The sequence below is a fragment of the Tachyglossus aculeatus genome, chromosome 10 (assembly GCF_015852505.1).
Source record: "Tachyglossus aculeatus isolate mTacAcu1 chromosome 10, mTacAcu1.pri, whole genome shotgun sequence".
Taxonomy (NCBI): Eukaryota; Metazoa; Chordata; class Mammalia; order Monotremata; family Tachyglossidae; genus Tachyglossus; species Tachyglossus aculeatus.
Window position 1 is genome coordinate 49,464,836 of NC_052075.1, and position 14,054 is coordinate 49,478,889.

At 54.4% G+C, this 14,054-nt stretch overlaps 1 protein-coding gene across 1 annotated transcript in view; it reads right to left on the reverse strand.

The window, feature by feature from the left end:
- The window catches only part of SHANK1 (SH3 and multiple ankyrin repeat domains 1), a 42,016-nt gene that overhangs the window by 11,599 nt on the left and 16,363 nt on the right, over positions 1-14,054 (reverse strand).

Here is a 14,054-nt window from a genome sequence, read left to right on the forward strand (position 1 = left end):
CGGTCGAAAGGGTGAGGCCGAGAGCGGAGAAGTGGGGGGCGGTCAGGGACCCACAAAGACACAAACACACGGCGGTTCAGATCGCAGGCTGCGCAACCACACACCCAGGGGAAGACACACACACACAAACACACACAGTGGGGAGGCAGAGCGTGACAGAGGAATATCGAGCCACAGGAAGACAGCAGCAGCAGTGGCGACAGGAAGGCGAGGCTGGGGGAAAGTGGGGCGAGAAGGGAAAAACGGGAAGGAAGAAAGGATGCCAAATCCATCGCCCTTCTAACGTAGGTGAAGGACGCATATTTCTGCTCAGATTTCCCAGAACTGTACCCCAGGGGCCCAAGGATTCGGAACTGCATGCATGTGGAATGAAGGTCCTGAAGGAGGATGAGACCTTATAAGCTGATCGCCTATTTTTCCAGCCCTGGTAGACTCATCCTGAAGTATCCTGGGGGAGCTGAGGGGAGGGGAGCTACACTGGAATTTACTCTGAGTCTCACTGTCCTCATCTGCAAAATGGAGATTAAAATATCTGCTCTCCCTCCTTAGGCCCGAACCCCTGGAATGGTTTCACTGTCTCACTGTCCTGTATCTGCTCCAGGGCTTAGCGTATAGTAAGCACTTAAGTGCCATTATTATGATTATCATTATTTTCATTACTTTAAAGAGCCCAGCCCTTCATTGGTTGTGGCTACGACTATGCTGTGATATCTGAATCACAAGGAGCCTGAAAATCTGCTCCTCTAGCCACAGCTACCTACTGGTTTTTGTTTTTATTTATCTATTATCTATTTGTCCTTGTCCCTTATGTTGTTTTAAAATATTATTGTTTCACTGCTCCTTATGGGTCTGTCTCCGGTCCTCTCCCTCACCTATATTCACAGATGTGAGCCCCATGAGGGACGGGGTCTGTGTCCAATTCCTGCCTGTGCTCAGTTCAGTGCTCTGCACACAATAAGCGCTTCATAAATACTATTACAACTACTATTACTTCTACTAGAAGCCATCATTCCATACCCTACCAAACTTGGAATAATTGGGCCACGTCATTCAGCTCTTCAGAAAATAGAGCAGAAAACCCCATTTCTCACCTAGGTTAGACCCTGCACTTTTCCTCTTTCTCTTCCTGATATCTCTCTCTCTCTCTCTTTCTTTCTCTCTCTTCATGCATTCATTAGTATTTATTGAGCGCTTACTGTGTGCAGAGCACTGTACTAAGCGCTTGGGAAGTACAAGTTGGCAACATATAGAGACGGTCCCTACCCAACTGTGGGCTCACATGGGGCTCAAAGTCTTAATCCCCATTTTACAGATGAGGTAACTGAGGCCCAGAGAAGTGAAGCGACTTGGCCAAGGTCACACAGCAGACCAGCAGCAGAGCCAGGATTAGAACCCAGGTCCTTCTGATTCCCAGGCCCTTGCCCTTTCCACCAGGCCATGAAGTATTCATAAATGCTACTGGGATCGGGGAGAAGGGGTGAGTACCCAGAGAAGTATAAAACATTTATCAACCCATAACTAACATCTCCCTCACAATTTGGCCTTCAAAAACACAAGTTATGGGATCGGAGGGGAAGGGGTGAGTACCAGAGAAGTATAAAACATTTATCAATCCATAACTAACATCTCCCTCACAATTTGGCCTTCACAAACACAAGTTATGGGATCGGTGGGGAAGGGGTGAGTACCCAGAGAAGTATAAAACATTTATCAATCCATAACTAACATCTCCCTCACAATTTGGCCTTCACAAACACAAGTTATGGGATCGGTGGGGAAGGGGTGAGTACCCAGAGAAGTATAAAACATTTATCAATCCATAACTAACATCTCCCTCACAATTTGGCCTTCACAAACACAAGCTATGGGATCGGTGGGGAAGGGGGGAGTACCAGAGAAGTATAAGACATTTATCAATCCATAACTAACATCTCCCTCACAATTTGGCCTTCACAAACACAAGTTATGGGATCAGTGGGGAAGGGGTGAGTACCCAGAGAAGTATAAAACATTTATCAATCCATAACTAATATCTCCCTCACAATTTGGCCTTCACAAACACAAGTTATGGGATCGGAGGGGAAGGGGTGAGTACCAGAGAAGTATACAACATTTATCAATCCATACCTAACATGTCCCTCACAATTTGGCCTTCACAAACACAAGTTATGGGATCGGTGGGGAAGGGGTGAGTACCAGAGAAGTATAAAACATTTATCAATCCATAACTAACATCTCCCTCACAATTTGGCCTTCACAAACACAAGTTATGGGATAGGTGGGGAAGGGGGGAGTACCAGAGAAGTATAAAACATTTATCAATCCATAACTAACATCTCCCTCACAATTTGGCCTTCACAAACACAAGTTATGGGATCGGTGGGGAAGGGGTGAGTACCCACAGAAGTATAAAACATTTATCAATCCATAACTAACATCTCCCTCACAATTTGGCCTTCACAAACACAAGTTATGGGATCGGTGGGGAAGGGGTGAGTACCCAGAGAAGTATAAAACATTTATCAATCCATAACTAACATCTCCCTCACAATCTGGCCTTCACAAACACAAGTTCTCAATGTCCATTCTCGGGTGTCTCCTGTCCTGGCAGAGGTTACCTCTGTGCCTCAGTATGGATGAGAGCCCAGCCTGGGTAAGCAGGTTTTAGTGCATAGAGAAGCAGCGTGGCTCAGTGGAAAGAGCCCGGGCTTTGGTGTCAGAGGTCATGGGTTCAAATCCCAACTCTGCCAATTGTCAGCTGGGTGACTTTGGACAAGTCACTTCACTTCTCTGTGCCTCAGTTCCCTCATCTGTAAAATGGGGATTAAGACTGTGAGCCCCACATGGGACAACCTGATCACCTTGTATCCCCCCAGCACTTAGAACAGTGCTTTGCACATAGTAAGTGCTTAACAAATACCATCATCATTATTATAATTATTATTATAGCTGTGTGTGTCCATGTGTGTCTGTGTGCACGTGTGCATGTCTGGGGCCTGAGTTCTGGCCAGGGTGTTGAGCTCTGTGCAAGGGAACAACCCTTCAGAAATACTAAGACAGACACATTGATGGTGAGGAGGCTTACAAGACAGAGACAAAATTTGTAAGCATCTTAGTGAGGGAAAGCCACCCCACTTTACACACAAACACACACACATATCCTGGTGTACCCTCAATATGCCCCATTCACACGACATCCTGGTATACTCTCCATTTCTCACACAAACACCAGCCTACAGACATCCTAGTATACCCACAATAGGCTACCAAAACACATACACAAGAAAAATGCTTTAAATTTACTCTTCATACTCACAAATATACACAATGGTACATCCTCAATGTACTGTACATACAAATAAATATACAGCATGGAGCATCCTCAATGTACTCTACCTATATGCAAATATTTACTATGGTACAGCTTCATATACTCTACACCCAAATCTCTACACAACCCAGTACACCTTCAATATACCGTTACACACTGCACACAAGTCTCAGGATAATAATAATAATGATAATAATAATAATGGCATTTGTTAAGCGCTTACTATGTGCGAAGCACTGTTCTAAGCACTGGGGGGAATGCAAGGTGATCAGCTAGTCCCTAGTGGGGCTCACAGTCTTAATCTTTTTACAGATGAGGTAACTGAGGCCCAGATAAGTGACTTGCCCAAAGTCACACAGCTGACAAGCGGCAGAGCCGGGATTAGAACCCACGACCTCTGGCTCCCAAGCCCGGGCTCTTTCCACTGAGCCACATACACAATTATCTTGTATCCATCTTAGCGCTCAGTACATTTCCCGGCACATAGTAAGTACTTAACAAATAAAATAATTATTACTATCATTATTCACAAGATTCCAAGACACCCTTAAACACGTTACACACACAGGCATACTCAAGGTACATTAACACAACATCCCAGCGCTCCCATCGTGCCGGTGGGAGAGGAGGGAGGTTGCGTCCTTGAGGACACCCGCGTTTCGGTACACGTCGCTCGATCAATGCCAAATGCCCGGGCACAACCATTCCTTCTGGATATCGCAAGGGGCTGCACGATCCGGATGGATGGGACTTGTCGGAACGGCCTTCCCTAATTCCCTAAGGGCTTTCCATCCAAAACGCGCACTGAAAATGGGTGTTCCGAAGAGCTGGGTGGGGGGTGTCCTCTAAAAAACCCACAACCCTCTTGACCTTGGTTCGACTCCAGCCCACTCCACTCCCCGGGGGAAACTCTTGAATATTGGACCTAACCCTAACCCACTCTCCCGTCAGGCACTTTCAAGAATTCAGGCCCCCCACAAACCTCTCGCTGCTCAAACCGGGGCCAAGAGCACACGGGGGCCACAGGGCACCCTACGACTGGGCCCCTCCCAACATTTTGCTGGGAAAAAGCAGGGTCCTGGATAAGGGAGAGACAACTCTGGGGAAAAGAGACCTTCCCCTGCCAGCCCCCCTCCCCAATTCCTAGCCTCCTCTCCCCCAAAATCAAGGGATTCTGTAGCGATCCAAAGTATTGGCGGGGGTAGGGGACTCTTTCTGGGTCTTGAGCTGGGATCCCAACCTGGTGTAGCCCCCCATTTTCCACTTCTGCTCGAGGAAAAACACCTGGATTAGTTATTCTACGAGCCCCCTCCCCAACCCCCCCACCTCCAATTTTCTGCTCCCACCCTCAGGACAGGACATTCCAGACCTTTCTACCCCCACTCCCCTCAGGACTGTATTAATAATAATAATGATGGCATTTATTAAGCGCTTACTGTGTGCAAAGCACCGTTCTAAGCGCTGGGGAGGTGACAAGGTAATCAGGTTGTCCCATGGGGGGCTCACAGTCTTCATCCCCATTTTACAGATGAGGGAACTGAGGCCCACAGAAGTGAAGTGACTGGCCCAAAGTCACGCAGCCGACAACTGGCGGACAGTGCTCTGCACACAGTAAGCGCTCAATGAATACGACTGAATGAATGAATGAGCCGGCATTTGAACCCATGACCTCTGATTCCAAAGCCCGGGCTCTTTCCACTGAGCCACGCTGCTTCTGTATATATGTATATATGATTGCACATATTTATTACTCTATTTATTTTACTTGTACCTATCTATTCTATTTATTTTATTTTGTTAGTATTTTTGGTTTTGTTCTCTGTCTCCCCCTTCTAGACTGTGAGCCCGCTGTTGGGTAGGGACCGTTGTTGCCAACCTGTACTTCCCAAGCGCTTAGTACAGTGCTCTGCACACAGTAAGCGCTCAATAAATACGATTGATTGATTGATTCTCACCCTCTTCAAACCGCTCCCCACCAGCTGGGCAATTAGATATCGATTCCAGTCTGGTCTGTCCGCACTAATACAATCTACCTATGCCCTCCTCACACTCCAGTACACTCCACACCTCCCAGTATGGTGTGCACGTCTACCCCAGTTCACTCCAGTGTAATCCTGCTTCCTACATCCCAGATATCCACACTCCCAACCCCCCCACACTCTAAGCCACCCATCCTCTCCGGGTATTGACAGCGTGCAGTGCCAAGTGCCCACTTTGTTCACCAGGCCAGCTCCTGGGCCAGTGTCCAGACAGTAGCCACTGCGCCCCTTGAATACAAACCAAACCCTCCCCACATCCCAAAAAAAGAAGCAGCGTGGCTCAGTGGAAAGAACCCAGGCCTTGGAGTCAGAGGTCATGGGTTCAAATCCCCGCCCTGCCAATTGTCAGCTGGGTGACTTTGGGCAGGCCACTTAACTTCTCTGGCCTCAGTTCCCTCATCTGGAAAACGGGGATGAAGACTGTGAGCCCCCTGTGGGACAACCTGATCACCTTGTAAGCTCCCCAGCGCTTAGAATGGTGCTTTGCACATAGTAAGCGCTTAATAAATTCCATCATCATTATTATTATTAATCCCGGCTCTGCCGCCTGCCTGCTGTGTGATGTTGGGCAAATCATTTTACTTCTCTGGGCTTCAGCTTCCTCATCTGTAAAATGGGGGTTGAAATACCACTTCTCCCTGCCCCTTGGACTGCAAACCTCATGCAGGGCAAGGGATTCGGTCACAATTGATTTATCTTGTATCTATCCCAGCGCTTAATACAGTGCCTGGTAATAATAATAATAACGATGGCATTTGTTAAGCGCTTACTATGTGCAAAGCACTGTTCTAAGCGCCGGGGGGGATACAATGTGGGGCTCACAGTCTTCATCCCCATTTTACAGATGAGGTGACTGAGGCACAGAGAGGTGAAGTGACTTGCCCAAAGTCACACAGCTGACAATTGGCAGAGCCGGGATTTGAACCCATGACCTCTGCCTCCAAAACCCACGCTCTTTCCATTGAGCCACTCTGCTTCTCTAGTACATGCTAAACGTTTAACAAATGCCACATTTTTTTTATTGTTATTATGCATAAATGCAGAATGCTGAGGGTTACACATTTCACAAATGAAAGAACTGACAACAGGGCTACCGCTGCTGCACGTCCATCACACTATCTACTGAAAGATTTGTGTGTCCCCCCTCCCCTCACCCCCATCCCATCCGATCCTCCCCGTGAACACGCACAGTCCAGTCCCTCTTTAGTCAATGCACACTCACTTCTAGGTGTTCGTCAAATACTTGTGTAACACATTCACACCCAAATATTCCCAGACACACACGCACGTCTAAGCCTTCACCAAATATCTTGTGTAAAACATTTACCCTCAAATGTTCCCAGACCACACACACACACACACGTCTAAGCCTTCGCCAAATATCTGTGTAAAACATTCACCCTCAAATATTCCCAGGCCCCACACACACGTTCACTTCTGAGTCTTCACCAAATACTTCTGCAACATTCACACAAACCAGAGCCTTCTTCAAATACTTGTGCAGTATATTCACACTCAAATGTCCCCAAGACATACACACACACACCCTTCTAAGTCTTCATCCAGCGCTTAGACACACACACACACACACACACACACTTCTAAGTCTTCATCCAGCGCTTAGAACAGTGCTTTGCACATAGTAAGCGCTTGACAAATACCATTATTATTAATTATTAAATACCGGTGTAGCATACACCCACCCACATGTCCATTCCACACGCCAAAGCTGACAGCACACCCCAGCCGTCCCCCGGAGCACTGTAGATACACACACACACACACACACCCTTCTAAGTCTTTATCCAGTACTTAAAACAGTGCCCAGCGCTTAGTACAGTGCTTTGCACATAGTAAGCGCTTAACAAGTACCATTATTATTATTAAATACCGGTGTAGCATACGCCTGCTCAAATGTCCATTCCACACGCCAAAGCTGACAGCACACCCCAGCCGTCCCCCAGAGCACTGTAGACACACACATACACACCCTTCTAAGTCTTCATCCAGCGCTTAGTGCTTTGCACATAGTAAGTGCTTGACAAATACCATTATTATTATTATCATTACATACCAGTGTAGCATACGCCCACCCAAATGTCCATTCCACACACCAAAGCTGACAGCACACCCCAGCCGTCCCCCGGAGCACTGTAGATACACACACACACACCCTTCTAAGTCTTTATCCAGCGCTTAGAACAGTGCCCAGCGCTTAGAACAGTGCTTTGTACATAGTAAGCGCCTGACAAATACCATTATTATTATTAAATACCGGTGTAGCACACCCCCACCCACATGTCCATTCCACACACCAAAGCTGACAGCACACCCGAGCCGTCCCCCAGAGCACTGCAGACACACATACACACCCCCTTCTAAGTCTTCATCCAGCGCTTAGAACAGTGCCCAGCGCTTAGAACAGTGCTTTGCACATAGTAAGCGCTTGACAAATGCCATTGTTATTATTATTATTATTAAATACCGGTGTAGCATACGCCGGCCCACATGTCCATTCCACACACCAAAGCTGACAGCACACCCGAGCCGTCCCCCAGAGCACTGCAGACACACACATACACACCCTTTCAAGTCTTCATCCAGCGCTTAGAACAGTGCCCAGCACTTAGAACAGTGCTTTGCACATAGTAAGCGCTTGACAAATACCATTACTATTATTAAATACCGGTGTAGCATACACCCACTCAAATGTCCATTCCACACCCAATAAAGCTGACAGTACACCCCAGCCGTCCCCCGGAGCACTGTAGACACACACACACACACGTGTGGCATCTTTGCACAGCATGCGGCGGACTATGGGTGCAGACACGCAAAAACACGGGATCATTGGGGAGACAAACATGGGGATGATCGGGGATCATTCAATCGTATTCATTCATTCATTCACATTTATTGAGCGCTTACTGTGTGCACAGCACTGTACTAAGCGTTTGGGAAGTACAAGTTGGCAACATATAGAGACGGTCCCTACCCAACAGCGGGCTCACCGATCATCGGGGAGACAAACATCCCCGGGGCCGGGAACACACATGGGCGCAGAGCGGCACATCCAGAGGGACGTACACCCCGAGGGCCCTACTGTACTTCCCAAACGCTCAGTACAGTGCTCTGCACACAGTAAGCGCTCAATAAAGACGATTGATTGAACGAATGAATTCTTCCACACCCAGCGAGAGCCAGACGAACCCTGAGATGGGGGGAGGGACCAACACGCACCGTCACAAACATGTCCAAGGCCCGACACGCTTCCAGACACGTGGACAGAGACACGGAATGCCCCCCTCACCATACAAACACACACAGAATGACACGCATCATGCCGTACACACACTTCATTCATTCACTTATTCATTCAATCGTATTTATTGAGCGCTTACTGTGTGCAGAGCACCGGACTAAGCGCTTGGGAAGTCCAAGTTGGCAACATATAGGGACGGTCCCTACCCAACAACGGGCTCACAGCCTAGAAGATGGACTCACAATCTAGAAGAAGAGGACATCATTGAAACTATTGGCTGAAATAAGGTTCGGGGATGATCATTCAATCGTATTCATTCATTCTATCGTATTTATTGAGCGCTTACTGTGTGCAGAGCACTGTACTGAGCGCTTGGGAAGGGCAAGTTGGCAACGTATAGGGACGGCCCCTACCCAACAACGGGCTCGCAGTCTAGAAGATGGGCTCACAATCGAGAAGACATTGAAACTATTGGCTAAAATAAGATTCGGGGATGATCATTCAATCGTATTCATTCATTCGTTCATTCAATCGTATTTATTGAGTGCTCACTGTGTGCAGAGCACTGTACTAAGCGCTTGGGAAGGACAAGTTGGCAACATAGAGGGACGGTCCCTACCCGACAGCGAGCTCACTGAGCGCTTACTGTGTGCAGGGCACTGTACTAAGCGCTTGGGAAGCGCAAGTTGGCAACATAGAGGGACGGTCCCTACCCGACAGTGAGCTCACTGAGCGCTTACTGTGTGCAGGGCACTGTACTAAGCGCTTTGGAAGGACAAGTTGGCAACATACAGGGATGGTCCCTACCCGACAGCGAGCTCACTGAGCGCTTACTGTGCGCAGGGCACCGTACTAAGCGCTTTGGAAGGACAAGTTGGCAACATAGAGGGACGGTCCCTACCTGATAGCGGGCTCACTGAGTGCACAGCACTGTACTAAGCGCTTGGGAAGGACAAGTTGGCAACATACAGGGATGGTCCCTACACGACAGCGAGCTCACTGAGCGCTTACTGTGCGCAGGGCACTGTACTAAGCGCTTTGGAAGGACAAGTTGGCAACATACAGGGATGGTCCCTACCCAACAGGGAGCTCACTGCGCGCTTACTGTGTGCAGAACACTGTACTAAGCGCTTGGGAAGGATAAGTTGGCAACACAGAGGGACGGTCCCGACCCGACGGCGGGCTCACGGTCTAGAAGACATGCGACACACATACGATGACACGCGAGCGCGCAGTCACACACACTCACACACAGACTGAGCCGCGGAGAATGGGAAGGGGGCGGGGATGAGGGGGCGGGATGTGTGAAGCGCCGGGTGTGTGTGTGTTTGTGTGTGTGTGTGAATGACTGTGAATGGAGGGGAAGGGGGAAGATGATGAATGGTGATGGTGGTGGTGGTGGGCGGGCGGGGAGGATGGAGCGCTTAGGCCAGTGCTCTGCACACTCATTCATTCAATCAATCGTGTTGATTGAGCGCTCACCGTGTGCAGAGCGCTCGTACTAAGCGCTTGGGAAGGGCAAGCTGGCGACACACAGTAAGCGCTCGCTGAATACGACGGAATGAATGACCGGGGAGGGACCGTCCCTATACGTCGCCAACTTGTCCATCCCAAGCGCTTAGTCCGGTGCTCCGCACACGGTGAGCGCCCCGTAAATACGATCGGAAGAAATGACGGTAAGGGGGGTCGCGGGGGGGGCGAGGAGGAGGAGGAGGAGGAGGAGGCCCGGGGGGCTTCTGCGGAGCTGCGCAGCAGGGTCGGGGATGGAGAGGGTCCCGAGGCGGGTGGGTTTTACCTGTAGATGTACCAGACGCTGCGCCGGCGGGGCCCCAGGGCCGGCCAGCTGGACGACAGGGACGGCGGCGGGGGCGGCGGCTGCGGCAGGGTCCGGGTCCGGGGCCGCGGCGGGGCCCCCCCTCCGGGGCCGGGGCCGGGGCCGGGGCCCCCCCGGGTCCCGGCCGCAGACAGAGCCATCGTCCCGGCCAACAACGCCGCCGCCGCCGCCGCCGCCGCCCCCCCCCCCGCTCCGCCGAACCCCGCTGTCCGGGCCCCCAGGCCCCGCCTCATGCTGACCCGCACCGGGAGGGGGGCGCGGGAGAGGCGGGACGGGCGGACGGGCGAAGGGCGGGCGGACGCGGGGCGGCGGGCGGGGGCCCGGGGCGGGCGCGGGCGCGGGCGCGCGCGCGCGCGGGGGGGGGCGGCACTTCCGGTCTGGGCTCCGGGCTCCCGCCGCCGCCCGGCCGTGCGCGCGCTCCGGAGCGCCGCCGCGCAGGTGCAGAGCGGACCAGCCCCGGGGTGGGGGCGCGGGGGGGGCCTGGAGACCGACGCCGACCGCTTCACGCCTCACAACGGAGGCGGGGGCGGGGGGGGGCGCACCCCTCACACGCCTCACACGCCTCACACCCCGCTACACACCCCTCACACGCCCCCCGCTACACACCCCTCACACTCCGGACACACGCCCCCCGCTACACACCCCTCACACCCCGCTACACACCCCTCACACCCCGGACACACCCCCCCCGCTACACATCCCTCACACCCCGGACACACGCCCCCCGCTACACACCCCTCACACCCCGCTACACACCCCTCACACTCCGGACACACGCCCCCCGCTACACACCCCTCACACCTCGGACACATACCCCCCGCTACACACCCCTCACACCCCGGACACACACCCCCCGCTACACACCCCTCACACCCCGGACACACGCCCCCCGCTACACACCCCTCACACCCCGCTACACACCCCTCACACTCCGGACACACGCCCCCCGCTACACACCCCTCACACCCCGGACACACGCCCCCCGCCTCACACCCCTCACACACCGGCCCCCCGCCCCCCGCCTCACACCCCTCACACACCGGCCCCCCCGCCCCCCGCTACACACCCCTCACACTGGGTGGGGGGGGTCACGCCTCACACACCCCTCACACCCGGGGGGCGGGGGGGGGGCCGGGCATGTCTCACACCCCTCACGCCCCCCTATACACACCCCTCACGCCGGGGGGCGGGGGGGTGCACGTCTCACACCCCTCACACCCGCGGGGGGGAATGGGGGGCACGCGTGGCTCAGTGGAAAGAGCCCGGGCTCTGGAGTCAGAGATCATGGGTTCAAATCCCAGCTCCGCCAATTGTCAGCTGGGTGACTTGGGGCAAGTCACTTCACATCTCCGGGCCTCAGTTCCCTCATCTGGAAAATGGGGATGAAGACTGTGGGACAACCTGATCACCTTGTAACCTCCCCAGCGCTTAGAACAGTGCTTTGCACATAGTAAGCACTTAATAAATGCCATGATGATGATGATGATGATTATTGCCCCTACATCCCGGACCCATGCCCCCCGCTACACACCCCTCATACGCTTCACACCCCGGACACACGGCCCCCGCTACACACCCCTCACACCGGGGGGAGGCACACCTCACACCCCTCACACCCTGGACCCTCGCCCCCCGCTACACACCCCTCACACCGGGGGGGGGGGGGCGGAGCAGGCCTCACACCCCTCACACCCCGTACCCTCGCCCCCTGCTACACACCCCTCACCCCCCGGACACACGCCCCCCGCTCCACACCCCGGACCCACGCCCCCCCGCTCCACACCCCTCACACCGGGGGGCGGCACACCTCACACCCCTCACACCCCGGACCCACTCCCCTCGCTACACACCCCTCACACCCTGGACCCACGCCACCCGCTACACACCCCTCACACCCCCGGGGGGGGCAAGCCTCACACCCCTCACACGTCACACGGAGGACACACAACCCCCCCCCCCCGCTACACCCCTCTCACCCCGGACCCACGCCGCCCACTACACACCTCACACAACTCACGCTTCACACCCCTCACGCCTCTCCCCGCGGCGGGCGGGGGGCACGCCCCTCACCCCTCACACGGAGGACACACACACCCCCCGCTACACCCCTCACACACCTCACACACCGGAGGGGGACACCTCATTCATTCATTCATTCATTCATTCAATCGTATTTATTGAGCGCTTACTGTGAGCAGAGCACTGGACTAAGCACAGAGTCACACACCTCACACGGAGGACACACGCCCCCCCCGCTACACACCTCACACCGAGGGGGGACACCTCACGCGTCACACCTCACACCCCTCACGCTTCACACCCGTCTCACACCGAGGACACACGCCCCCGCTACACCCTTCACACACCTCGCACCAGAGGGGGACACCTCACGCCTCACACCCCTCACACGGAGGACACACGCCCCCCGCTACACCCCTCACGCCTCTCACACCCTGGACCCACGCCGCCCGCTACACACCGCTCACCCCGGGGTGGGGGCGGGGCACGCCTCACACCCCTCACACCCCACACGGAGGACACACGCCCCCCCGCTACACACCTCACACCAGAGGGGGACGCCTCACACCCCTCACCCCTCACACCCCTCACACAGAGGACACACGCCCCCCCGCTACACACCTCACACCGGAGGGGGACACCTCACGCCTCACACCTCACACCCCTCACGCCTCACACCCCTCACACGGAGGACACCCCCCCCCGCTACACCCCTCACACCCCTCACGCTTCACACCCCTCACGCCTCTCACACCCCGGACCCACGCCACCCGCTACACACTGCTCACCCCGGGAGGGGGGGGCAGGCCTCACACCCCTCACACCCCACACGGAGGACACACGGAGGTCCCCCCGCTACACCCCTCACGCCTCACACACCTCACACGGAGGACACACGCCCTCTGCTGCACCCCTCACACCGGAGGGGGACACCTCACGCTTCACACCCCTCACCCCTCTCACCCCTCACACGGCGGGCACACGGCCCCCGCTACACACCTCACGAGGAGGACCCACGCCACCCTCTACACACCCCTCACACGGGTGGCGGGGCGGGGGGGACGCCTCACACCCTTCACAGCCCTCACAGGGCGGACACACGCCCCCCCCCCCCGGCTCCACCCCTCACACCCCTCACATGGGGCGCGGGGACACACCCCTCACTCCTCACACGGCGGACACACGCCCCTCGCTACACACCTCGCACAGGAGACACATGCCGACCGCCCCACACCACACACCTCACACAAGGGGACACACGCCGCCCGCCCCACACCATACACCTCACACAAAGGGACACATGCCGACTGCCCACACCACACACCTCACACAAGGGGACACATGCTGACCACTCCACACCACACACCTCACACAAGGGGACAGATGCTGACCACTCCACACCACACACCTCACACAAGGGAACACCCGCCGATGGCCTCACAACACACACCTCTCACACAAGGGGACACACGCCAATGGCCTCACACCACACACCTCACACAAGGGGACACACAGCACCGACCCCACACCACACACCTCACACAAGGGGACACACGCCGACCGCTCCAC